Source organism: Scardinius erythrophthalmus (assembly GCF_964197995.2).
Source record: "Scardinius erythrophthalmus genome assembly, chromosome: 6".
Classification (NCBI taxonomy): Eukaryota; Metazoa; Chordata; class Actinopteri; order Cypriniformes; family Leuciscidae; genus Scardinius; species Scardinius erythrophthalmus.
The window spans coordinates 24235685-24261036 of record NC_138226.1 but is presented as its reverse complement, the minus strand read 5'-3'; the positions used below and the strand labels follow the sequence as shown (position 1 = coordinate 24261036).

The window sequence follows — 25352 nt, the reverse complement described above, 5'->3', positions numbered from 1 at the left end:
CTTGTGCGAAGGCCTTAGATGTCGTCAGATGAACTACAGAAAAAAACTCTCATCTTAATCTATTCTCGTCATAACCTATTTGCTAAGTTTGATTCTTCAGTAGAGGGAAGTTTATGCAAATAAGGAGGTTCCTAGACACCTCTCGTAGACAGCACTGGCCCACAGCTACATTCAGGGAGCTGAATGGATTAAAGTTCAAAGGCAAGAGTCAGGGATTACTCACAGATTCAAAGTCTTCAAGGGTGCAGTGCAGCCCTTGAAAACGACAAGATTTCACCATGTCCCAGAGGCGGCGAGTGGCTCGATCATTCAACTCCTGCCAGTCAAAACTGCACAGGTCGCACTTCGGCTCTGATGTTGAGTTGCGGCACGTACGCGCCACCTGTTTGGCTGGTGCGGTTAGTGAGGACGGTGTCCACAGGTAGGCCCCAAATCCCTCCAATGTGTTACACATCATCACAGGGTTTAAGAGTGGACAGCCGGGCTGGGTTCATGTTGCACAGTGTAACTGCAGGAAAGTCAATCTCGCTTCTGGTGTCCTCATCTAGTTGGGTGACATGGTGGTATTGGAAATAAAAAGTAATAGAGCTAAAGAATCAGTGTAGAAGGAAGCCCAGTGATCCCACAAGGGTGAGCAGCCAGAGAGAGTATCTGATGGAGCCCATGTTTGGCTTGAGGATTCCATGAATAGAGGTTTGTTTCTGTAACGCTCTCAGATATGAAGTGCGAGTTTATACCGGCTCTTGTAGGGTGTGATTGTCGGAGAACTTCTTCCCACCGCCTGTATGATACAGCTGCCATTGCAATAACGTCTGTTGGAAGACTAGCTAGAAAGTGAAGCAGCGTCGGTCATGAGCCTTTTGTAAATCTCAGAAATGGAGTTCGTAGTCTAATCTAACAATATCTAGTGGTCAATATCTAGTTTTTTTTTAAGTGAAGCCATCAACTAAAGATACATTACATACATTGATCTCGCTGCGATTTAATATACAACTTCTTGTAAGTGAGCAAAGGGATAAATGAGTCTGAACTAAAGTTCACTATGAATCTACTATGTATCCTCACAATGATTGTGGCTGAAAAAATCTTAGCTCTGAGATATCTCGGTTTCCATCCAAATGCTCTTTTTCTAGTATGAAATTATAAAATAAATTAACAAAATATGGCACCACTAAAAAAAAATGTATTAATGTTTAGTTCCTCAAGCATTACATTTATCTTTTTAGCCACATTAGCTCATGATCAGATCAGGCAATAAAAAGTCATTCTAGCGAATCTGTTTGTTCATGTAAAAGGTCAGACAAAATTTATTCAACATTTAGTCCCTGTGAGGCTTTTAGGTTGTCTTTTTATAGCAGAATATTTAGTTAAGCAAATTAATAATTCTAGTGTTCAGTTGTACTTGTATTTATTGCAAACATATCTGTTCATTCACTCAAACCCCCTCACTGTTTTAGCAGAAAACTACACACAGTAATAAATGCTTGTAATTTTTCCAAAAAAAGGCCGTAAAATTGGTTAACTCAAAAATTACATAATGAGGTGAAAAATGGTAAATGGTTCTGTAAATGGTAAAAGACTTTCAAACTTTGAATTACTGTATATTACATGACATTATATAGGTATACATCAAAAACAAGGTGACTATGTTTCAGGTATTACTAAAAGGGCATGTTAGTGCCTGTATATTTTACAACTTGTATAATTCATTAAGTGATTTAATGTTTATATCAAAATACCTGGATTTACTAAAAGCTGCTTTTTAGCTTAAAATTTAACTGATAACCACCATGATAATACAGGTGGTATAATATGATGAACATGATGAAATTAATCATGTGCTTTCTAAGTGCCTGCCTGTCGATAAAACATGGCCAATACTCATATATAATTATATATTAAGTATTTACTGCCAAAAATACATTTTGTTCTTTGGGCTTCGAAGATCTTTTTTTGTTTTGTTTAATCTGTCCATATATATAACGTTTGAAAAGTAACTGACACTGCTGGCACTTCAAACGGGACGGGTTCTATGGTCAGATGAAAAAAAATAAAAATAAAAAAATACCCCATGTTTAAAATGAAATACTCTGCTGTATCTTTAATGCTGTATCTTTAATGGATCTTTTCTGCCAAAGGTCCTGGACATCTTGTTCAGATACATAGATTCGATCAAATACCAACAGATAAAAAATCAAAACCTGACAACCTCTGCAAGAAATCTTATAACGGGCCATGTTTGGATCTTCCAACAGGACAGTGATCCAAAAACAAACATCAAAATCAAAACAAAAATGGGTCACTGAGCACAAAACCAAGCATCTGCAATGGCCATCCCAGTCCCCAGACCTGAACCCTATAGCAAATGAGTGGGGTGAACTGTAGAGAAGAAGTGCCAACATGGATTTGGAAATCTGAAGGATCTGGAGAGATTCTGTATGAAGGAATGGTCTCTGATCTCTTGTCAGGTGTTCTCTAAACTCATCGGGCATTAAAGGAGAAGACTCAGAGCTGTTATCTTGGAAAAAGGAGGTTGCAAAAAATATTTAATAAAAGGGAAATAATTGTTCCCAACGTGTTTTGGAGAAAAACATTTATTTCATAATGTGATTTTCCCCCCACTTTCAATTATTTTACTTCAATGAAAGGTTAGATTTTTGCTAATTTTTTAAATAAAATATCAAAAGGATTAACAATGCAGAATTATTTTTTACAGCCATCTTTGATCATATTTACCAAGGGGGCAAATAATTCTGACCAGCACTGTAGATGGTCCATATCATACACACAAACACAAAAAACCATCAAGATAACATACAATATTATAATACCATAACATAAACATTAACTAAATAACAGAAAATGTAACACAAATACTCTAAGGTCATAACTGATAACACAAGTAATAAGAAACAAAACTATTTAATTGAAATTTTATTATATGTGATGTACATATTATTTCTGTTAACTAAATTTGCAGCAGATCTGATTAAACTGTTTGTAACACAATAATAATAAATTATTGGTTTATTATCAAAAGGTGCTTCCCCAAAACTTTAAAGTGTATAGCCTAATGCCTCTTGCACAGATACTGTATAGATATCTGGTACAGAGGTTTACTGATCAATAGTGTGATTGACAGGCTTCTTAGAAACATAACTCATAGCTCATAAGGAGTGAGCTACATTGTTTGCAAGCAGGATTTGTTAAACAGCACCAGTGAAAAGATGTAGAATGCGTAGGCAAGATGATGAAAGCAGGCATTTGAATCAGTTGAGATTCATACTTGTATACATGCACCAATATACATCTTCAGAGTTTTCACCCCGTGGCACCATCATGCTCAGATGACAATAATTCTTCTTGAAGTCTGAAACTGGGGGCCCTCCGGCCACCTCCCACACAGGAAGATGGCGAGTATGATGTCACTCTCACTGGCATAAATTTAAGGACAGGCAGAGCACTTCAGGTCACTCTATACCTGACACTTCCACGCACACATACAATGGGGTCCAAAAGTCGGAGACCACTAGAGAAAATGTCTTTATTTTTACATTTTTTATTTTTTACAATTATTATTTTTTTTTTATCCATTCAAATTTTTAAAACAGTTCAGGCCTGTTGTCAAGTGTATGGTGGTAGACAATATGCATAGTATAACCAGGAGAACATAAATACGCATCAAATAATCACATAAACCACACTTAATCACAACGAGAACCGACAGGGGATTGAACAAAACATGGAGTACTTATACACAGAGAACTGAACTAGATACAGGTGGGATTAAGTAACCTAGGTAACAAGCAGGGAGAACTTAGTAACTATGGAAACAATGAACTAAACAGAAAGCAAACACAGGAATATGAACAAAAACACAAAGAAACATAACATGACCATGACATTAGTTCCCCCCTCCCACCAGACTTGAGTACCAGAGTGGAGGGAGGGAAGGGGTTTTGGAAGTGGACGAGGAACTGGCAAAGTTCAGGGAACCGGAAGAGCTTGTTGCTAGGAACGCTATAGCAGAGATGAAGGAAAGAGGAGCCAAGGTGGAGCCCTGATAGACCTCATGGGCAGAGCCTTGGGGCCTACGGACAGGGGCAGAGCTATCAACCTTGGAGACGCATACAAAGCCTTGAGGACAATGGTCCAGATCAACATCTTAGTCCCGGAAGCCATAGGCGATACCCCTGGCTTGAGGGACCAAGGCAAGGACGAGGGCCAGGCAGAATGGGGTGACACCGGAGGGAATGAGGACCAAGGTGGAGCCAGAGGGAAGGAGGAGCCCGGTGACGCCTGAGTGATGGCGGACCATGGAAGAGCTAAGGAAGCATAGAGTCATGGCAGAGCCGACGGGCTGATAGGCTGAGGTGGAGCAATGGGCCTGGAGGCCCGAGGTGAAGCCCAGGGATCCGCTTCACAGTGTCACGCTGTATAGATAATACACACTCATCGGTGTATTATCTCACCGGCACTAACTCGTTGATGGACCTAGCAATCACGGGACGGATGTGGTGACCGGCTCTGTCTCCAGTGATGGAGGAGGCTTAAACTTGTGTTCCGCAGTGGGCACTGAATCAGGCTATGTTTCTGTGGTGGTCATGGGCATTGTCTCTTGGTCTGTTGTGGGAGATCTCTCTACTTTACTTGCACACACCAGGCTGGGACAATGTGTCCTTTCTGTAGTGGGCAGAGAGATGGCAGCTGGAGGTGTTGATAGCCCTGGGGAGTCAGACTTAATGTTGTCGTTGTCCCTCAGAGAGGGAGGATCTGCATACCCAAAAGTCATAATCGATGAACTCCATGAAAGGATGCTGATCTTCCCCCAACAGCTGCATCTGGCTGAGGATATCGTCCATCCCGCTCCAGAAAACCTGTTTCAAAGTTTCATCATCCCAGCACACCTCGTCGTAATGCTCCAGGAATTCCTCCACGTACTCCTCCAGTGACCAGCCGTTCTGTAAGAAGCCGTCCATAAAATACTGTTGTTGATTGGTTCTTCTGTCATGTGTATGGTGGTAGACAAGAGATACATGATGCAGAATTTCTAACAAAGATACTTTAATAAACATGCAGAGTATAACCAGGAGAATAAAGAAAGAATAAATCACATTAACCGCGCTAAGTCTAGACAAGAAGCGATAGAGGATTGAATAAAACAGGGAGTACTTATATGTCTGAAAAGTAACTCACTCAATATTAACTTCTTGTTCATAAAATTGTCAATAGAACTGTCTTGGTTTAATTTTAAGTTCTAAAACTGTTTATTTGCAGATTAAATAGAAAAAAATCCAAGATTTCTAAAGTGGACTTAGGCTTTTAAACCTCACTGCACAGTTACATAAATGCATTACCTGCAGTTTATTTTAATAGATGTGAATCTGTCTACAACAATTAAAACAGTGAGTCACAGCCGACTTCTCAGACAGCCTTTTACTTTTCATCAGTCATCAACCTGAGAGCAAGAAAAGTTTTTTTCAAATGTGCATTTACATGCTCTTGAAAGACAAAAAGTGCATACGACATTTATGTCAAATACCAAAGCATTTACCTAAAATAACAAAAGGCCAAAAGTGGCAACTAAAAAAAACCTGTGACAACAGTTACTAGCCAAACAGTTACTGTGACAACAGTTAGCTACTGTGGATACTAGACAAAATCTAGTATCCAGTAAAAATACATAATGTAGATCAAATAGATAATAAAAAAAGAAGGTGGAGACATACCTGGATGCAAATTTAGGTTTCTAAATGCAGTTTTTTTAGGTTTAGGTTTCTGTTGCTATGACATTACTGGTTAATATTATTAATATAGCCTACTACAGTATGGTCTTTGGTTTGTGTCACCAGAAAAGAAAAGGTCGAGAAAACTATGCATGAAACGCAATGAAAACAAGCATGAATAACATGCACCATTGTGCACAAGTCCAGAAACGTTTGCCTTGTGAACAAGTTAATAATTTTAACTGTAGTGTGTTATTCAATATTACATTTAAAATGAATATATTTTAAATGTACTAAATTATAGGGCTGGGACAATAAATCGATTCATCGTGATTCGTGGATCGATTCCCAAATTTTCTGAATGCATCGCCATTCTCTCTCGAATCAATTCTGAGCTTAGTTTTTAACAGCAGATGGCGCTCTAGGCTAGTTTTTATCCACACGCTCAGTATGATAGAAGTATGATAATGTATGATAATGTACTTGCACCTCAGAATGCTTTGATGACACAAGATTAATGTAAACAGCACACTACAAACACCCTAGTAATTCGCTTCAACCTTTTCGAACTTTATGAATGATTATTTTATAGAAGGTTCAAGTAGTGTGTGTAAGGCATTGGAAGCAAGCAGAGTACGGCTGTTTCTAAAGCACACAGTGCCCATCTGCTGTTAAAAAATTAGAGAGAATCGCGATAAATTGTGAAAATCTCACAATCGATCCAGAATCATTTCTCGATTCACGATGCATCAATTTATTGTCCCAGCCCTACTAAATTCTAATTCAACAAGATCCATTTTGATTTTCTAAAAAATTTGCCTGAATGCAACCAGTTAAAAGAGGTTTGGAGGTTTTTAGGAGATTTTAGTAGAGAATCGCATATGGTAGATAACGAGATAAATTTAACCCAATTGTTAGTGAAATACCACCAGTAACAATTTGAAAATAAAGATCAAGCTGCACTGAGCTGTCGAGTAAAGTAGGTGTCTTCACAACGTGAACAATAAAGGGTTCATCTTTTAAAATCTTCACAAAAGGAACTTTTATTTTACCCTCGTCCGAGACAAATCAATCAGACCACAGCAGGCCCAATCTGCTTCCATTTTCACCGCTGTGATTGTTTCAGAATGCTGCAGCTTTCTTACTCTCAGGTGCTAAATCCTTTGACAGTTGTGGGCGCACTTCTCTCCTCTATGATTTGAGGTGAAGTAAACATCTAATGGGAGCCGTGCTAAAGTCAGAATAGCACACATAGTGGAATTGATCCCAATCTTCTCTGGAAGATTGACAACACTGACTAGACCCAGTAGTTTAGAGGCAGCCATTTTTTCCTTGTCTGTCTTTTTTAAATACTTTAGCATGGTCAAACATAGCATTTTTAGGTCGAGTCAGATCAGAGGCCAACGAGTCACTGGCCCTGGGGAAGGTTGCATAAACATGTCACTATGTTAAGTCTGTGTCCAAGAACTAGTCTGACCAACTAGCAGTTAACAAAGGGATAATTAGTCTTACTTTTTGGATCCAAATTTGACCAATCTACCTTTTTATGTAACTGAATTTAAAAGTTACGACCAGTCTTGAAGAAAAAAGAATTAGATGACTAACTTGTAAGACTAGTCAAAAGCAGTTAATGCAATTAGCCACTGCTGGTCAGTAAAATAATTGTATGAACAATCACATTTTAAAAGGGTATACACTACAAAAAAAAGAGGCATGTATGTGTTGCACAGGATAAAATACAATGTAGCATCTGCTCATTTTAAAGGAAAGTGGTTAATAAAGGGATTTTGCCTCATTATTGTATATTGGGTCCGAAGTATTTTGGTGAGTTTCTACATTTATGGAGAGGTGGACTGAGACTTGATTGACTTGTATTGATAGTGGTTTGAATATGTCTTTGAAAAACTTTCAAATAACATTTTTAGTGATTTATTTATTTACATATTAGATGGTATTATTTAAAATAAATAAATCAAATCACTAAAAATGTTATGCAATGTGAAACCATAGAAGTAATAACATAATTTACTTAGGCCTTCAAAACATGGTACACATCTTTTAACCATAATTCTCAATCAAAATAAGCAAAAACAAACAAACAAGACACTATATACATTTCTAAATTAGTTTCTGCTAAATGATTAAGTGTGTGTGTGTGTGTGTGTGTGTGTGTGTGTGTGTGTGTGTGTGTGTGTGTGTGTGTGTGTGTGTGTGTGTGTGTGTGTGTGTATATATTAGTGGTCGACCGATATATCGCCAAGGCCGATATATCGGCCGATATTTGACAATTTTGAAATATCGGCATCAGCCAATCAGTTTTTCTGATTCAATTCAAAATAAATAGTTAAAAAATCATATATTGTGATTTCTGGATTTTTTTTTTAGATTATGTCTCTCACAGTGGACATGCACCTACGATGACAATTTCAGACCCCTCCATGATTTCCAAGTGGGAGAACTTGCAAAATAGCAGGGTGTTCAAATACTTATTTTCCTCACTGTATATATATATATATACACACATACAAAACGTATATTTTATAAGTTTTATATATATATATATATATATATATATATATATATATATATATATATATATATATATATATATATATATATATATATATATATATATATATATATATATAAAACTTATATTTTATTTATATTATTTGGGTTAGTTCAGGTTGTAATATATCAAAACATTGATATTTATTAATTAATAATTCATATTTTATATATATATATATATATATATATATATATATATATATATATATATATATATATATATATATATAAAATATGAATTATTAATTAACAAATATCAATGTTTTGATATTTTACAACCTGAACTAACCCAAATAATATAAATAAAATATAAGTTATATTGAACCACAAGTGAACTGTAGATAATGCTAGAACAACAAAAAGCTAATAATAATAACAGTTAAATGAACAAAAAAAATAAAAGCATATGTTACCCAAAAATTTGTTTGCATTACTGTAACTGCATCAGTAACATGAGCAGCAGGTTTTAGAAATGGCTTCGAGATATGATTGTTTAAAAGTGCCAGCTTTCATCATGCAGCCTGAAAGAAAATCAAAGCTGATTCTAATTGCTGCTCCACCAAACCACTCTCATTCTTAGACAAACTCCAGCTTCATTGCAGTGTGGCCAATCCATTGAGATGAATTTCCCTTTCTACTTCGCATACAATCAAATCCAAAAATATACATATAATGGATAGAAAGGAATGAGGCCAATGTGGTACCAATATTTGAAAGATCAGAGCATGAGCCATAAAAGAATAGAGTGATGCAGAAAGAATAATGTAGGCCGTATGTTTGAATCAGTGCAGGAATTCAAGGACATTTAATTAGAGCTTTTACCCAGTGGTAAAGAGCCAGGATATGGAGTCATTTATACCTGTGTCAGATTCATAAGAAGCCCTTGTCACGCTGTTGACAGCCCATGACATTATGCCAGTTACGAATAAAAGCTGTCGTGAAAGAATGAATCTTAATTGCTAGCTATAATCTGCTGTCTCAGTTTATGCCAAATTGCTACATTGTTTTCATAATAAACCAGGAGACCAGGCTGCATGTTCATTGGAGAACGATAATGATTTTTTAATCTGAGACAATTTGCCAATGTTCCTATTACACTATACTGTAGTAATTACAATTACCCATAGCAAGGATAAGCAGAACTATCATCATATTTAACTCCTTATCTCTCCAGATAAGCTCACAAATCATGCTCCTGGGATAATTAGCTGCCTGGATTAATGAAACTCCACTAATTAATAGGCCTTTGTCAGTCTTCAGTGACAAAATGATGTTTTACCTTTGACAGCGCTACACTGCTGCAATCCCCAAGCGCTAGACCAAAACACAAAGGATGGAGGAAAATAACACATTTGGTTAAGTACAGCATTGCGGAAATTCCAGACTAATAACAGGATTACAATGCAGGCAGACCCAACTGCAGTTTTTGGTGTGTACACATTAGTCTATTTGACGTAAGAGTAAGTTTGGTAAGAAAGCTGCTTTCAAACAGCAGGAACTGCATTGGAATACCATTCATGTGATCTGCCATTAGGATGAAAGCAACTAGTTTGTGGAAGTAACTCAATATTTAAAGACCTCCTGTGGTGAAAATCAAGTTTTTAATGTTGTTCATATGTCTATGTGGTGTTTTCAATATGTTTTCAGACAAACCATGTGCAAATACATGAGTCAACGCCATTGCTGAATATTTGTCCAGTGAACCAAAGACCGTCTCAAAAACACGGTTTGAAATCACTGGTGTTTCTGATGTCACAAACTAACTTGTAACCAATCCTCTCACAAGGGGGGCGGGCTTTAGCATATCATCATTACTATGCTGTGAAGCAGGGGAGTCTCAAAAGAAGCCATGCCATTATATGTTTCTGTTGATATGGAAAATTGTGTACATTTAGCAATAGTGGGTGAATTATGTAGGCCTATATGATGTAAATTATGATGTTATGATAAAATACATGCCTTTCTCCACTGACATCCTATGATGTTCAAAGCGTTTCTAAGGATCCTGATTTTCAGAAGGCAGCTGTCTGACTCGGAGATGGCGAACGAGTACATGTTTTGTGTAACATTAGCAACACATTATAAGCTATTTGATAATGCAGTCATGCAAAAGGGTTAGTCATAATAATCATATTAATTACCGTTATGTGTCTGACGTTGTAAAGAGCAATACCTTTGTACAGTGTTTACTACAGTAACTTGTGTAAAAGTTGTGCGAGTGGATCTCTAAGCTGGAGTAGATTTGAAAAATCAAGCTTTTCCCCATTCTGGTTGAATCACAGAAGCTACACCAGTCATTTTGCCAAGAGATCTCTTACTTATTTTTATATACATGTGTCAGACATACGAGAGAAACAGGCATAGAAGAAGAGGAAGGTTACAGGCGAGGTGGTCTTCATTCCAAATTTCTCTGTTCCCCATTTCTCTTTCCTCTCTCTCTCTCTCTCTCCTCTCAACCCATTATGCCTTTGTGTGTTACCTATGTGTTTCTCTGGGTGCTACACTGTAAGGATTGAGCTTATATACACCATTGAGGGACTTACAACTTCCTTGTAATGTAGCAAAACATGTTGCTTATGTTTAAAATGGAACGTATACCTCATGCTTACACATGGCACAATCCACTTTCCATATTAAGAAACTATCCCTCGGTCTATACATTCATGGTACATATGCATCAGTAGAAAAACATTCATTTCCTTGTAAAGAATATGCCAACTGTACAACTGTTGAAGTACACATCATCATTGGAAAACCTTTGCTCAGTGAACATATGTTGCATTGCATACATACTTCTATGCAAAATATACCTCATCCCCAGAATTTGAAATGAACTTTTTCCCCCACCAGCCAATTTTGCTACAAAATATTGATTTTAAGTTACCGGCCATTCAGAACTTCTACTAGCCAAAAAATAAAATAAAAATAACCAGATAAACTACGTCACAGCTATTATATATATATATATATATATATATATATATATATATATATATATATATATATATATATATATATATATATATATATATATATATATATATATATATATATATATATATATATATATATATATATACAGTGAGGAAGTATTTGAACACCCCGCTATTTTGCAAGTTCTCCCACTTGGAAATCATGGAGGGGTCTGAAATTGTCATCGTAGGTGCATGTCCACTGTGAGAGACATAATCTAAAAAAAAAAATCCAGAAATCACAATATATGATTTTTTAACTATTTATTTGTATGATACAGCTGCAAATAAGTATTTGAACACCTGTCTATCAGCTAGAATTCTGACCCTCAAAGACCTGTTAGTCTGCCTTTAAAATGTCCATCTCCACTCCATTTATTATCCTAAATTAGATGCACCTGTTTAAGGTTGTTAGCTGCATAAAGACACCTGTCCACCCCATACAATCAGTAAGAATCCTACTACTAACATGGCCAAGACCAAAGAGCTGTCCAAAGACACTAGAGACAAAATTGTACACCTCCACAAGGCTGGAAAGGGCTACGGGGAAATTGCCAAGCAGCTTGATGAAAAAAGGTCCATTGTTGGAGCAATCATTAGAAAATGGAAGAAGCTAAACATGACTGTCAATCTCCCTCGGACTGGGGCTCCATGCAAGATCTCACCTCGTGGGGTCTCAATGATCCTAAGAAAGGTGAGAAATCAGCCCAGAACTACACGGGAGGAGCTGGTCAATGACCTGAAAAGAGCTGGGACCACCGTTTCCAAGGTTACTGTTGGTAATACACTAAGATGTCATGGTTTGAAATCATGCATGGCATGCAAGGCCCGTCTTAAGTTTGCCAATGACCATTCGGATGATCCAGAAGAGTCATGGGAGAAAGTCATGTGGTCAGATGAGACCAAAATAGAACTTTTTGGTCATAATTCCACTAAACGTGTTTGGAGGAAGAAGAATGATGAGTACCATCCCAAGAACACCATCCCTACTGTGAAGCATGGGGATGGTAGCATCATGCTTTGGGGGTGTTTTTCTGCACATGGGACAGGGCGACTGCACTGTATTAAGGAGAGGATGACCGGGGCCATGTATTGCGAGATTTTGGGGAACAACCTCCTTCCCTCAGTTAGAGCATTGAAGATGGGTCGAGGCTGGGTCTTCCAACATGACAATGACCCGAAGCACACAGCCAGGATAACCAAGGAGTGGCTCTGTAAGAAGCATATCAAGGTTCTGGCGTGGCCTAGCCAGTCTCCAGACCTAAACCCAATAGAGAATCTTTGGAGGGAGCTCAAACTCCGTGTTTCTCATCGACAGCCCAGAAACCTGACTGATCTAGAGAAGATCTGTGTGGAGGAATGGGCCAAAATCCCTCCTGCAGTGTGTGCAAACCTGGTGAAAAACTACAGGAAACGTTTGACCTCTGTAATTGCAAACAAAGGCTACTGTACCAAATATTAACATTGATTTTCTCAGGTGTTCAAATACTTATTTGCAGCTGTATCATACAAATAAATTGTTAAAAAATCATACATTGTGATTTCTGGATTTTTTTACTTTTTTTATTATGTCTCTCACAGTGGACATGCACCTACGATGACAATTTCAGACCCCTCCATGATTTCTAAGTGGGAGAACTTGCAAAATAGCAGGGTGTTCAAATACTTATTTTCCTCACTGTATATATTACAATATAGAATATATTGTATAATTACAATGTGAAGGAAGCAGGACTTTTATTTTAACAGCATGCAGGACTTTATTTAGTTAACATTAGTTTACTGTCTCTGTTTAAAAGTTCTGTCTAATAAATTATTAGACAATTATTAAAAAAAGAAAGTTAATGGTATCTGATAAAGTACAGTGTTGGCTTTTAATTTCATCTAGCATCAACATTCAGCAAATATGCAGTTTACTTCATTTTTATTCATATTTTTAACAACTTCTTTATTTGTGAAAAATACAATAATAGGATTGCAGAATTAAAGTTGGAAATCAAAAATGTATTTATTTTCAACTTATATTATGTAAAAAAATAATAATAATAATAATAATTTCAGCAATTGTTATGCATGTGTTTTACTATCTTTAGCATGCTCTCTAATATAATGGCATGGCATATGCCATAAAAAAAAATCTAAATAGATCAACCACTATTATTAAGCATTTCTCATTGCTGATAATGCCTTTGCAAGAGATGAAAAAAATAAATAATAATAATTAATCAGCATCAGACACATGCAATAAACATGTAATTTTGAGTGAAGTGAAGTGAAAACAACTTTCCAATTTTTGCACATCCTCTTTGAGTTGTTTCCTGGTTACTGTGGTAAACATCTGCCACAAATTTTCGCATTGATGACGCAAATGTACCGGAATACAAACATTTAAAAAGAGACCTACAGGGCAGCCAAGGAGAGACGGGTGGAAAACAAAACATTCAGAGATTTCAGACCGAAAAATAAAACTAGAACACAGCTGCTACTACTGCAAAGCCACGGTGTGTGTAAGTTGCAGAAATGTTTCTTTTATCATCACAGCCGCTCAAAATCTATGAAGTTCTCTCTTTCACCCTCTGGCTGCAAGGTACACATCTGATCTTTATTCCTGCCTATGAATGTACATTCGGTTTATACATAACCCACTGTGTTTACATTAATGGTCCACCTACATGCCAGCACTATGCGGTCAGTCAGCAATAGTTAGCCTAGTGTTGTTATTTTTAGTAGTCCTCATGAATGCCACCAAACATGGTATATACAGATTGTCCCTAGAAATATCAGATAATGCAAATAATTCTACAAAGTAGACAACAACTGTTGGAATTTATTAGGCTGTGTTTCGCTCATTACACACTGTAATATTATGAAATAATGAATTCTCTCATTCATGTCCTTCAAATTATGTTAAAATATTTGTGCACAAAATCAAATTGATTTGTGTTAATATCTATCAATGCGTTTAAAAATACAATCTCATTGTCATCTCACTGCTTGACATTTCTCAACTTTTTGACATCTCAAAACTTCATTATTACTTCATTTAGAACTTAAACATGCACAGACATAAATAACTGTAAATTATGTTATGGGGATATTAACTGCATAAAGAAAAAGGGGAGTGTTCACAATTGTTCAGAGTACTAGACTACCAGATATGTAATATCTGGATTTTAAACCATTTATGAATGAAACATATGAATGATGAACATGTATGAATTTACACAAAACTGTTCGAACGTTTGGGGATTCCAATTTCAATGTTTTTGAAAGAAGTCTCTCATGCACACCAAGGCTGCATTTATCTGATGAAAAATACAGTAAACAATACCGAAATATTATTTCAATTTAAAATAACTGTTTTCTATTTTAATAGATTTTCAAAAGTAATGTATTCCTGTGATGGCAAAGCTTAATTTTCAGCATCATTACTCCAGACTTCAGTGTCACATTATCCTTCAGAAATCATTATAATATGCTGATTTGCTGCTCAAGAAAACTGTATTCTTATTATTAATAAAAACAGTTGTGCTGCTTAATATTTAAACCTTAATTTTATGAAGTGACACGAGCGCTTTGTTTGCGCAAGATAACATAATTTAGCACTTTATTTACAAAATAATAATATCTAAAGTGCTTTCACGTAACAGCCTCTGCACAACACGCATGCGTTGTGGTGCTCTTGAAAGTGGTAAATACATAGGCTGTCTATGGAGGGACAGAAAGCTCTCAGATTTCATTAAAAATATCTTCATTTGTGTTCCAAAGATGAACGAAAGTCTCACAGGATTCAAACGACATGAGGGCGAGTAATTAATGACCGATTTTTCATTTCACTACAGCCTTTTCTGTCAAGGTTTTAGGTATTGTACATTTAAGGTAGGCTGCATGAATTGCCGATAATACAGTATTCTGTATTAAATGTCTTTGTTTGACAACTCTGTAGTCAATACTTGGCAGAATGATGAGTCAAATCTGATTTTCAAAAGTCATGGGAAACTCAACTCCAAAACTAAAACAAGTGTATGCCATACGGGAAGCTGACATCATCTTCAATCACATAATGTGGTCCAATCTATTACATTCATCTGATACAGGAGTTTCTCTCCCTATTCACTTTAGTCTGACTTGCTCATGTTTTTACAGTGTTTGTGTCAAGCTATCAAGACAGTTCCTCTCTAGAGAACCATCTCAGAGGAACAAAAGGACAGAGTAGGCTAGAATAATAATAATAAAAAAAAAAAAACTAATAAAATCTCCAGTGAGATGTACCCGATTCATTTCATGCTTGAAAGTCATTTGACAGTATACAGTAAGTGAACAGTAGCAAAGGGGTGGCTGTGTTCAAGTGGCATAATATAGGGAACCACACCATTGTCAAATAACTCTAAACATACCATGCTCTGCCAAGAATGCCATTATACAGATCCAGAATTAAAACTTTACCTTTAGGAAACATTAGAGTGATTGTAAGTAATGGAATAGCTTTGCTTTAAAATCCGTCATGTCTGTCTTGTCTATTTTTATCTGCAATAAAAGCTTACAGCTGCATATACAATTAGATGAGCCAAAATTCAAATATGGGTCTTTACACATAGCCTAATCCATCTTAAAAGCAAGAAATGGCAAATAAAGACAATTGTTTCACTGATTCGTGAGACATTGACCAAAACATCACTGCAGCTGCACCTACCATTTGATTTTAAACTACTATAATTTTTTCTTTAAAATTAGTTTGATTGTTTGTTTGTAATGCAATGCCAGATTCTGTGCCAATTTTCATGGCAAGAAAATGTTAAGGTAAACCATATCAGGTTTTTAAAATCTATTTTTAAATATATTTTAACTTTTAGACGGTGGGCCGAGTCCGTCTATCTCATAGTTGATAGTTACCCAGGAGCTGTCTGGCTCATTTTTAAAATTTGGCTGTATGAATAATTCACAAAAAGATTACCGATTGTTTCCAACGGCAATTGTTGCACATTAAAGTATAAAAATAGATTTAATTTCGCTAGCTTATCACAAACGTTGGCCGGAGTGAGATCCAATCAAAGCTTGTGTTGTTACCTTGTTGAATTGATTTGGCCAATCACTTTATTCGTTGAACCGGCGTCATTCTGAAGCCATGAGTCTACAACCCAACCTGGAGAGACCAGTGTATTTCGGCAAGACAACGTCAAAGTAAGATTTGTTTTAGAATGATTATACACCCCTATATCTTAATGCTTTTCACATAAGTTGTATTTAAAGACTGCAAGCTATACTTCGCATTGTCATGAAGCATGCCTGAAGCATGTGTAAATACACTCCAATTTCATTGGTTGGCAACAGCCTGTGACGTCATAAGCTGAGCACCCGGAAGAATAAGAGGGCCCCTGTAGCACACGTCATCAACTTCTTTGTCTGAAAGAGACATGCAGGCAGACCCAATGGCATGGCAACGAGACAGTATCTCATTCCCCTTCTCAGGGAACTATGGTTACACCCGTAACCTGAGACGTTCCCTTTCAAAGCGGAACTCAACAACGTGTCTTGGATTGACGCTATGGGGAACAAATACCCACTCCGCCATGCCGTGGGGATGACTGCCTCTAGGTGAGAATATGCACAAACATAATGGGTATAGCATACCTATGATTTTAAAAGGGGAGCAAGGGATTCTAATTTACCCTTGTAGAGCTAAGAACAAGGAGGGCCACCCCACAGGTGAACTTCCTCTACTTATTAGCATTGTCAAACCAGGGCCATTCCAAGGGGCGTGCTGTCCCTACTTCAAGACCCAACAATAGTTGGGGAGGGAAGTGAATGAAGTAGAGGGAAATACTGCCCATCTGCTTCGATCACCTATCATAAACCCTTGGGGCCATCCAAAGAGGAGATATATTTCTTGTCATTAATCAGACAGGGAGGCAAACAAGAAAAAAGGCAAGCTACAGGTTGTCAATAACTCTAATCCACATACTAAGGAGGCTGTAGGGGAGCATTGTCCTACTTAAAAATCCCAGTATATTGGGGGAGAGCAGCTCAACCCTAACTTAAATAAATGCACTTCTCCATGACCCACTGTATCTAGGGCTTTAACATGGGTCAAACTAGCGAGGCCTATACATCACCCAGTGGTATATTCCTACTTCAAGATCCAACAGTGGTTGGGGAGGGAGGTAAATGAAGTAGGGGGAACTAATTGCCCTACATACTCTATTCACCCTTCATCAACCCCAAGAGGGTACCTTCCAAAGCAACCATCTGCAAGGCAAGCATGCAATTTTACTTTAACCCTAATATATAGAAAATATAGCTCGACCCTGGGAAACAAGATACTTCAGGGTATCAGAGCAGAGCAAGAGAGATGTCAGACACAATCAACATCCGCCCACAGCCACTGACCCATACTACTCTCATGGATGTCAGAAGGCATTTATTAACCCACGGGAGTCATATGGATTACTTTAATGATGGATGGATGCGCTTTTGTCATATACACCTAGGATGGCTTGAGGGCGAGTAAATTATGGGATAATTGGTCATTTTTTTTATTTTATTTGGTGAACTAGTCCTTTAAGCAACATCCCACAAGGAGTACGGTAAAGGTGTCTTTACATAACTGAGTTAAGGCTACTTTCTGCCTGCTCAAAATTATGTGTAGAATCAATGCAGCATAAAAAGTCAGACTAAATGAGTCCAGCTCTGATCCATCTCAGAATCTAAGTATGCATTTGTAATTGCTCTGTTAATGCATCTGCAGCTCTGAGCAGCAATAAACAGTGTGTAAAGACGAAACTTTCCAAAGTGTTTCTGTGCCATCTTTGTAGTGTGAATTTGACATTAGACTCTATATCAAACTCTAAATTAGGTACAAGGCCACAAGTAACCACAGCCTGCTGATATAGAGTCAAACAGCACAATTATGAGTGTGATACTGCTTTTATACAACGACTTAAACTTAATTTAATAAATCATTGATTCACTCATGCAGAAAGAGTTAAAAAATCCCTACACCTGTCTGTAATGATGCAAACACCACTCTTGTAAAACTCGGCCAATCAAATTGATATATTACAGACATTAATCCATTAATAACTGCAAAAAGTCAAATGAAATACTGCTACCATGGTTTAAAAAACAAGTGCTTTTTCCCAAGTGGTGGGTTGCAGGACCATTTTGAGTGGGTCGCGGAGATTACGGTCAAAGAAACAACAACAAAAAACATTTTTTTTAAATGTTCTTAAATGCAGGCGAATCGCAAGTATTACCCCGAATATGCAAAACACTGATTTACGTACATTGACAACAAAAAGGGCCTCAGTGTGAAACCTCAGTTTGTGATATATAGTAAAGTACCCTCACAAGAAAGCATGAAACCATCTAAATTGAAACGTCATTTAGAAACAAAACATCTGGGTTGCAAATACAAACATGTGGAGCTGAGGGCACTGCATAAGTGCCTAGCATCTTCGTGTTCAAAACAAGTGCAGAAACTCACATTTTACTAAGTATTGCAAAGGCTAAGAAAGTCCACACAATAGCAGAAGAACTTCTCTAACCTGCAGCCATGGACATAGATCCATGGACAGAGGTGCTGGATCAATCTGCAACAGATAAGCTGAAGACCATACCACTGTCAAATGATACGTATGTAGGCACATTGAAGAAATGGTTGATGATATTACAACAGACTAGACTACAACTTACTGTACGTACAGGCAAGTGATTATTACGCTTTTCAGATGGATGAATCCACGGACATTGCTAATCAAGCAAATTTACTTGTTTATGTGAGACGTGTGCGAAGGGGACTTGCAGGAGCATTTTCTCTGCAGCAGAGTTCTCCCCACCACTACAACGGCAGAGGGCATTTTCAATACTGTGGATTTGTTGTTGGCTGATGGAACAGCCTCTATGACTGGAAAACACTCAGGGGTGGTAAAGAGAATTCTTGAGAGGGCACCAAACGCGACCTGGAATCACTGATTTTAGCATTGAGAGGCATTATCAAGAAGGAATGAGACATTAAAAGAAGTCGTGCCAAGAACTCTTAGTGTTTTAAAAATGCAAAGACCTGGGCTCTGAGCACATACGGCTGTGGTACCCCTCCAAAGTTCGTTGGCCCTCGAGGGGAAAGGTTTTGTCAATGTGTTACAAACTTAAAACAGAAATTGCTGCCTTCCTTTTGGAAAATAATCCTTTTATCGATGAAATCTGACTTGCTGATCTTGCTGATGTGTTTGCGCACCTCAACACGATTCAATAACTAGGCTACTTCCCTCAGAAACATGAAGACAACCCCTGGATACGTGATCCCTTTGGAATCGACATGGAAAGCATCACGTTGCCAAGCAACAAAAAAATTAGCTGGTAAAGCTGTCATGTGATCAGACGCTAAAAAAGAAATTCGGTGAGGTAAGCCTTTCCCAATTTTGGTGCCATGATGCGAATTTTGAGTATCCGTCTCTCGCCACTCGTGCAATCAAAATCATCCTACCATTCAGCACTATATATCTGTGCGAAAGTGGCTTCTCTTCTTAAGTCCAGCTTAAGTCAAAGAAGAGGACCAGGTTGGACATTGAGTACGATCTTAGGGTAGGCTAGCTCTGACTACTTTCACCCCAGACTTTGAAACTCTTATCAGGAGTAAGGCACATCCTCAATTATTTTATTAGCTTCCCAAATGACTGTTTGTGAATAGATATAGCTGTCATATTAGATGTAAATGTGGTTATGATTCTATTTATCATTCTACTGTTAAGTATTTGCATGCAGGTATGATGTTCATTCTGTTCAACAGGATCAGTATCAGTATGTTTTATGTTAGTTCAATCTGTTGTAAGGACCCACCGTCAGACCAACAACGTAATTAGCAGCGTGGGAGAAAGCATATTGCGTAGATATTTTCAGACCTTCTGTGAAGTTCACTTAATTTTACTTTAGCTCTGTGCTTAATCTGACACTTATTTGAAATGATTATTAAATTTAGATTGTGTTTCTAATTAGGAACTAATCATAAATATTGGTTATGTATTAATTTAGACATTTGATTATTCTGGGTATCCCATACTTTCAATTATTTGTTCATTAGGAACCCAATGCCACACAGAGTCACACGCCGGCTGGGTTACGTGGATCTCACGGACAGAAACTCGCCAGTCTGATCTTAGTCAGAGGGTGCAGGGTTAGCTATTAGGGCCTACGTTTTTTGGGGGTTGCCTACTCGTAGTTTATTTACCCACTGCCGTACAACTTGCTAAGTCAGTTATGAAGAAATCAAAAGGTCTTCAGATGACGTGCCAACTCCATTCATTCATGAGCCTTTAGTTTGAGCTATTGTGGACACAGATTTGCGGTAGCATCAGCCTCCTCATAATCTACTGGTCATAATGATTTCAAGAGAGTCCAAAATGAATCAGAACTTAAAATGGTATTTGTCAGTTAAAAATGAATCATGCCAATTACACAATTAAACAATTAGGAGCCAATTTTAAAACGATAATGCAATTGTGAATCACATTGTAGCCACCTGGCAATTCTGCACTCATGTATATGGTTTTACTGCAGCTACATGGTAAATAGCAGTGTTCCATGTACAAAACAAACAAATTCAACATAGTCACACATGCAACTTCAATTTCAGTGTTACAGTTATTCCAATTTACAAAAGAAACATGGTCTAGATTGCATAACATCTACAACCTTTAACCTAAGTATTGCATTCAACACTTACAGTAAAGCAGTTTAAAAAAATAAACTCAAGTCTATGTGTACATGTTGTAGCACAAACAAAACAACTAAAATGTGTGTTCTATGAGCACAATGTGCTTGACACAATTACAAATTAGAAAATACAAAGAAATGCATACCTGACAGCAGTGCGGGACTCAGGAACAGCACTGTGTGGAGGTTTTCTGGTTACAGAATTCCCAATGACTGCTCTGCCACTTCCCACTACATACCCAGAACAAAAGAGTTGTAAATATTTATTAGACCAATATTTCTGGATCTGTTGGACCTACTCTCGTGCCGCAAAGGATCACAACTGTTTTCAGGAAAGAGGAGCAATGATTATCAGATTTCTTGAAGAGAAACCACCCAAAAAGAGAACAGAATTATCCTAAGTTTTACATTCTCTAATAATATAAGTGACTGCTGTGAAATTGAGACCATTTTACCAATCGCACTGAGACATTTAAAATTATACCAAACATGAAAGGGAAAAAACAACACATTCACTAGATACAATAGAATAGAATTTCAATAGAACACCAGCTGAGACCCTGAGGAAACATTTGAGTGTATATCTACACTCTTAGATTCTGTCTAGTCTAGTCTCGCATATGCAAGTCCGCTAACAGAGACTTCACAGTGATCTGTCTCTTCAAAGTAAAGTTAACAGCATTTCTGCCTCATTGAATGCAACTAGTTGCTTTGATGTTATCTGAAACTGGAATGTCACTCGAAAGGTCATCCACTGACATTTGTAATTTCATAAACAACCGACACAATAAAATGAATCTAAATGTGGAGAAAGAAATGCAATGCAGTCTGAACTAAACTATACTGTTAAATGTTGACATTTCTCTTCAGTGCACTTTCAAAACGCATTGGTTTTATCCTATCTAAGCCCTGCTAAGACTAATGAGTCAGAGAGATATTAGTCATCACATAAACTGATAAGTGATCACAAATGGACAAGTGCTCTTGGAAATCCAATATTTACTTAGTTCCGCTTATGTGCATCAAACGACACCCAACTTTCCAATCAGAAGATATGGATATAAAGTGTGATTTGCTCTATCGAATAAAGCACTTACTGAAACAAACCCAATCAGGAGGGAAGATGGTCGACTCTCTGACCTTTTCTACAGTGTGCGTTGGATCCTATAACCTGTTCCTGCCTTATCAAAGCACAGAGCAAACATACACAGACTGTGAGGGCTTTCTACTGCAAACAGGGGTTTAATCTAATTCCTCCGCCTAGTTATCGGCTTCTCTCCGGTTTCAGATGTAAACTGAGTTCAGCTTTTAAACTTGCACTTGTAAAATCACACATTCTCTTTCCCCTAGAGAGACGCTAGAGTGTTTGTTGCACATTTAAAACCCATCTGATTAATTATTCAAGGGTATTATTTTCAGCATTCAATCTATTTCCTGCATCAGCGGTGCTGATAATGGGTCCCAGTGGAGTAGGAGAAGTCATGCATGCATATTCCTTGTTTATTCCATGCTCACCTCATAAGAACTTCACAGATGTACTGTACCTGGCACAGAAATCAATGCTCACGTTGGTATTAGAATACATTCAGGGAACAATTTCACAAACAGATGATTATAAGAACTCAACTATACTCCTGCTATGTGAATTAGTTTGAGGCATTTTTCTTTTGACAGTTTCAGTAACAGCTTGGGATGAGGCACATTTTATTTATGTATTTATATCTAAGTCCCCCGAGGTTTGTATTTTTCTTTCCCTAGGTGCATAATTTCAGGCTTTTTCAGCAGATAAGTGCACACTGTCACTATGAAAGTTCATTCGGTCTTCTAAATTAACTTAACAGAAAATGGGTGACTTCATTGAAATTATTTACAATTTGTGAATTTCAACACAATAGTTGTGAACTTAACCAGAAAATAAATTCAAATACACATATATACATCACATACATTATATGGCTATAGGATTCTGAAAAACATGTTTTTTTTTTTTCAATGTTGTTGTTAAAGGTCCCGTTTTATGCCCCTTTTCACAAGATGTAAAATAAGTCTCTGATGTCCCCAGAGTGTGTATGTGAAGTTTGAGCTCAAAATACCCAACAGATCATTTTTTACAGCATGTTTAAATTTACATTTTTTGGGGCTCAGAAAAACGACCTGTTTCAGTGTGTGCCCTTTAAATGCAAATGAGGTGCTGTTGGACGACCCAGGGGGCGGAGCTTCATGAGCTCGCGCTCAGTCTGTCAGGAAAAATTCATCTCACGGAATGATGATAATATCAGAAACTCTCAGTAACGGCGTTCATTTCGAGTCGGACAATAATGCCTACAGAGTCAGAGTGCTGTATAGAGATGAAACAGGTATGGTTTAGTAGTTTAATTACGGTTATTATAACGTATTTGTCATCTGCTTGTAGGCTATGTATCCATTATTTATTAATAGCCTACAAGTCTGCTGTCTGAATGATGATCAAACATGTACTGATGAGTTTAATAAAGTTTATTGTACATCACACAAAAGATGAAGCGTCAGTTTTACTTCAGAAAATCACCGTAAGAGCTGAGTAAACACAGTAGCCTAAGTTATAAGAAGTGCGCAAGTAGCCAGTAGAGTTGAGGGAGCATTCCTGTGGGCGGAGGTTAGTCAAGAAACGGTTCTGGTGATGTCACTAATGCAGGAAGTAGAGGGGTGTAGTCCAATCGAGCCGTTTTTTGTAGTCAACTTCTGTTAAATAAAATATCTCGCTTGGCATTGAACTTTGAGCTTTATAATTTTACAGATATCATTTATGCTCTAACAGCAACATTACACACTAACTAAAGTTTGAAACATGGGATCACGCAGAACGGGACCTTTAATGTTGTGGAAATTTCAGCAAACAGATTAACAGCATTAAAGAGGGCAAATTTATCACTCAACTGAACGCAGCACAAGCATTTTAAAAATGTTTTTGCTCCGTCTGTGCAATAAATGTGTGTCCTTGAATGAGTGGGGGTTTATAACGTATTTAATTCAACGGCTCAGGTAATGTCAATGGAATGACCCATTTCAGGGGTGGCCGAAATTACGATTTTAAATGGGTCAGAGCAAGAATTGTATCTTCAAAGTTAATGTAAAGCTTAATTTTACAAGACTACTTTTTTCATTCATTCATTTGACTGATTATTTCATTCATTCAGTTATTTTAGGTTGATTAATTATTTCATTCATTCATTTGATTGATTGAGTCATTAATTCGATTGATTGATTGATTGATTGATTGATTCATTCATTCATTCATTCATTCAGTTGATGTCCTCATTAGTTTGTTTGATTGATTAATTTATTCATTTGTTTGAATGATTTGTTCATTCATTCCTTCATTCGATCTATCCATCCATTCATTAGATCCATTGATTGATTGATCAATTCGATTGATTTGATCATTTATTTGTTTGATTGATTCATTCGTTTGTTTGGTTGATTCATTAATTTGCTCAATTCATTCACTCATTCATGCGTTCGTTCATTCATTCGATCCATTCATATGATCCATTGATTGATTGATTGATTCATTCATTCGTTCAATTGATTTGTCCATTCATTCATTTTTATTTACTTGTTCATTCATTCGTTCGTTCGTTCGTTCGTTCGATTGATTCATTCATTTGACTGTTTAATTCATTCATTCATTCAATTGTTTCATTGTTCAGGTGTGTTTGATTAGGGTTGAGCAAAACCCTGCAGTGAAGTGAACCTCTAAGTCTCATTACTGAAATCACTTCAGAATATGTATCACTGCATTCTGACAAAAGCCAGGATTTGAATACATTTTTTACTGTTTTCATATGCTTGTGTTGAGCTTTTGCTTTTGGTTGCTTTCCCTTTTACTCTACAACAACAAGACAGTTAAGAAAAATGGCCTGTGTTTAGGACATGAAGTAGATCAGATTTGACCCTAGCACCCTTATGGGAGGTCTACAATGTCTCAACAGCTCTGAGAATATTTTATGTGACAATCTGCACTTATACAAGTACGAACTACGAAGCACCACACATCTGTCATCTTCACTTTTTTATTCATGGACAGCACATCTCATAAAAAGGATGAACAAATCAAGACTAATGCTCTCAGAATAAACGCCTCTCTTGGGTAAACACTTAATGAGAGAAATGGCTCATTTAGTAAAAGTGTGTTGACTAAATAGAGACTAGTATCAAACACATTCGTCTCTGGCCCTCAGATTAGCATCTCATCTGCTGAGCTGTACTCAGCCAAAGGCAATGAGTTTCCTAATGAGCCAATGCACTGTAAAGCAAACATTAATATTAGCCAACAGACAATACATGGCCTTTTTAATGTTTATGGGCAGAACTCCAGAAATCTATTTGTTCTTTG

The 25352-nt window shown here is 37.1% G+C and overlaps 1 long non-coding RNA gene across 1 annotated transcript in view; it reads right to left on the bottom strand.

Annotated features, from left to right (window-relative positions):
• Nucleotides 1–3518: 3518 nt before the first annotated feature.
• The window catches only part of LOC308692516, a 24554-nt gene continuing 2720 nt past the window's right edge, over nucleotides 3519–25352 (bottom strand). The window contains exons 2-3 of the long non-coding RNA XR_014030351.1: nucleotides 21124–21208; nucleotides 3519–4961 (exon numbers count right to left, since the gene is read on the bottom strand). This is a non-coding gene — a long non-coding RNA (uncharacterized lncRNA). The remainder of the gene's footprint in view (nucleotides 4962–21123; nucleotides 21209–25352) is intronic.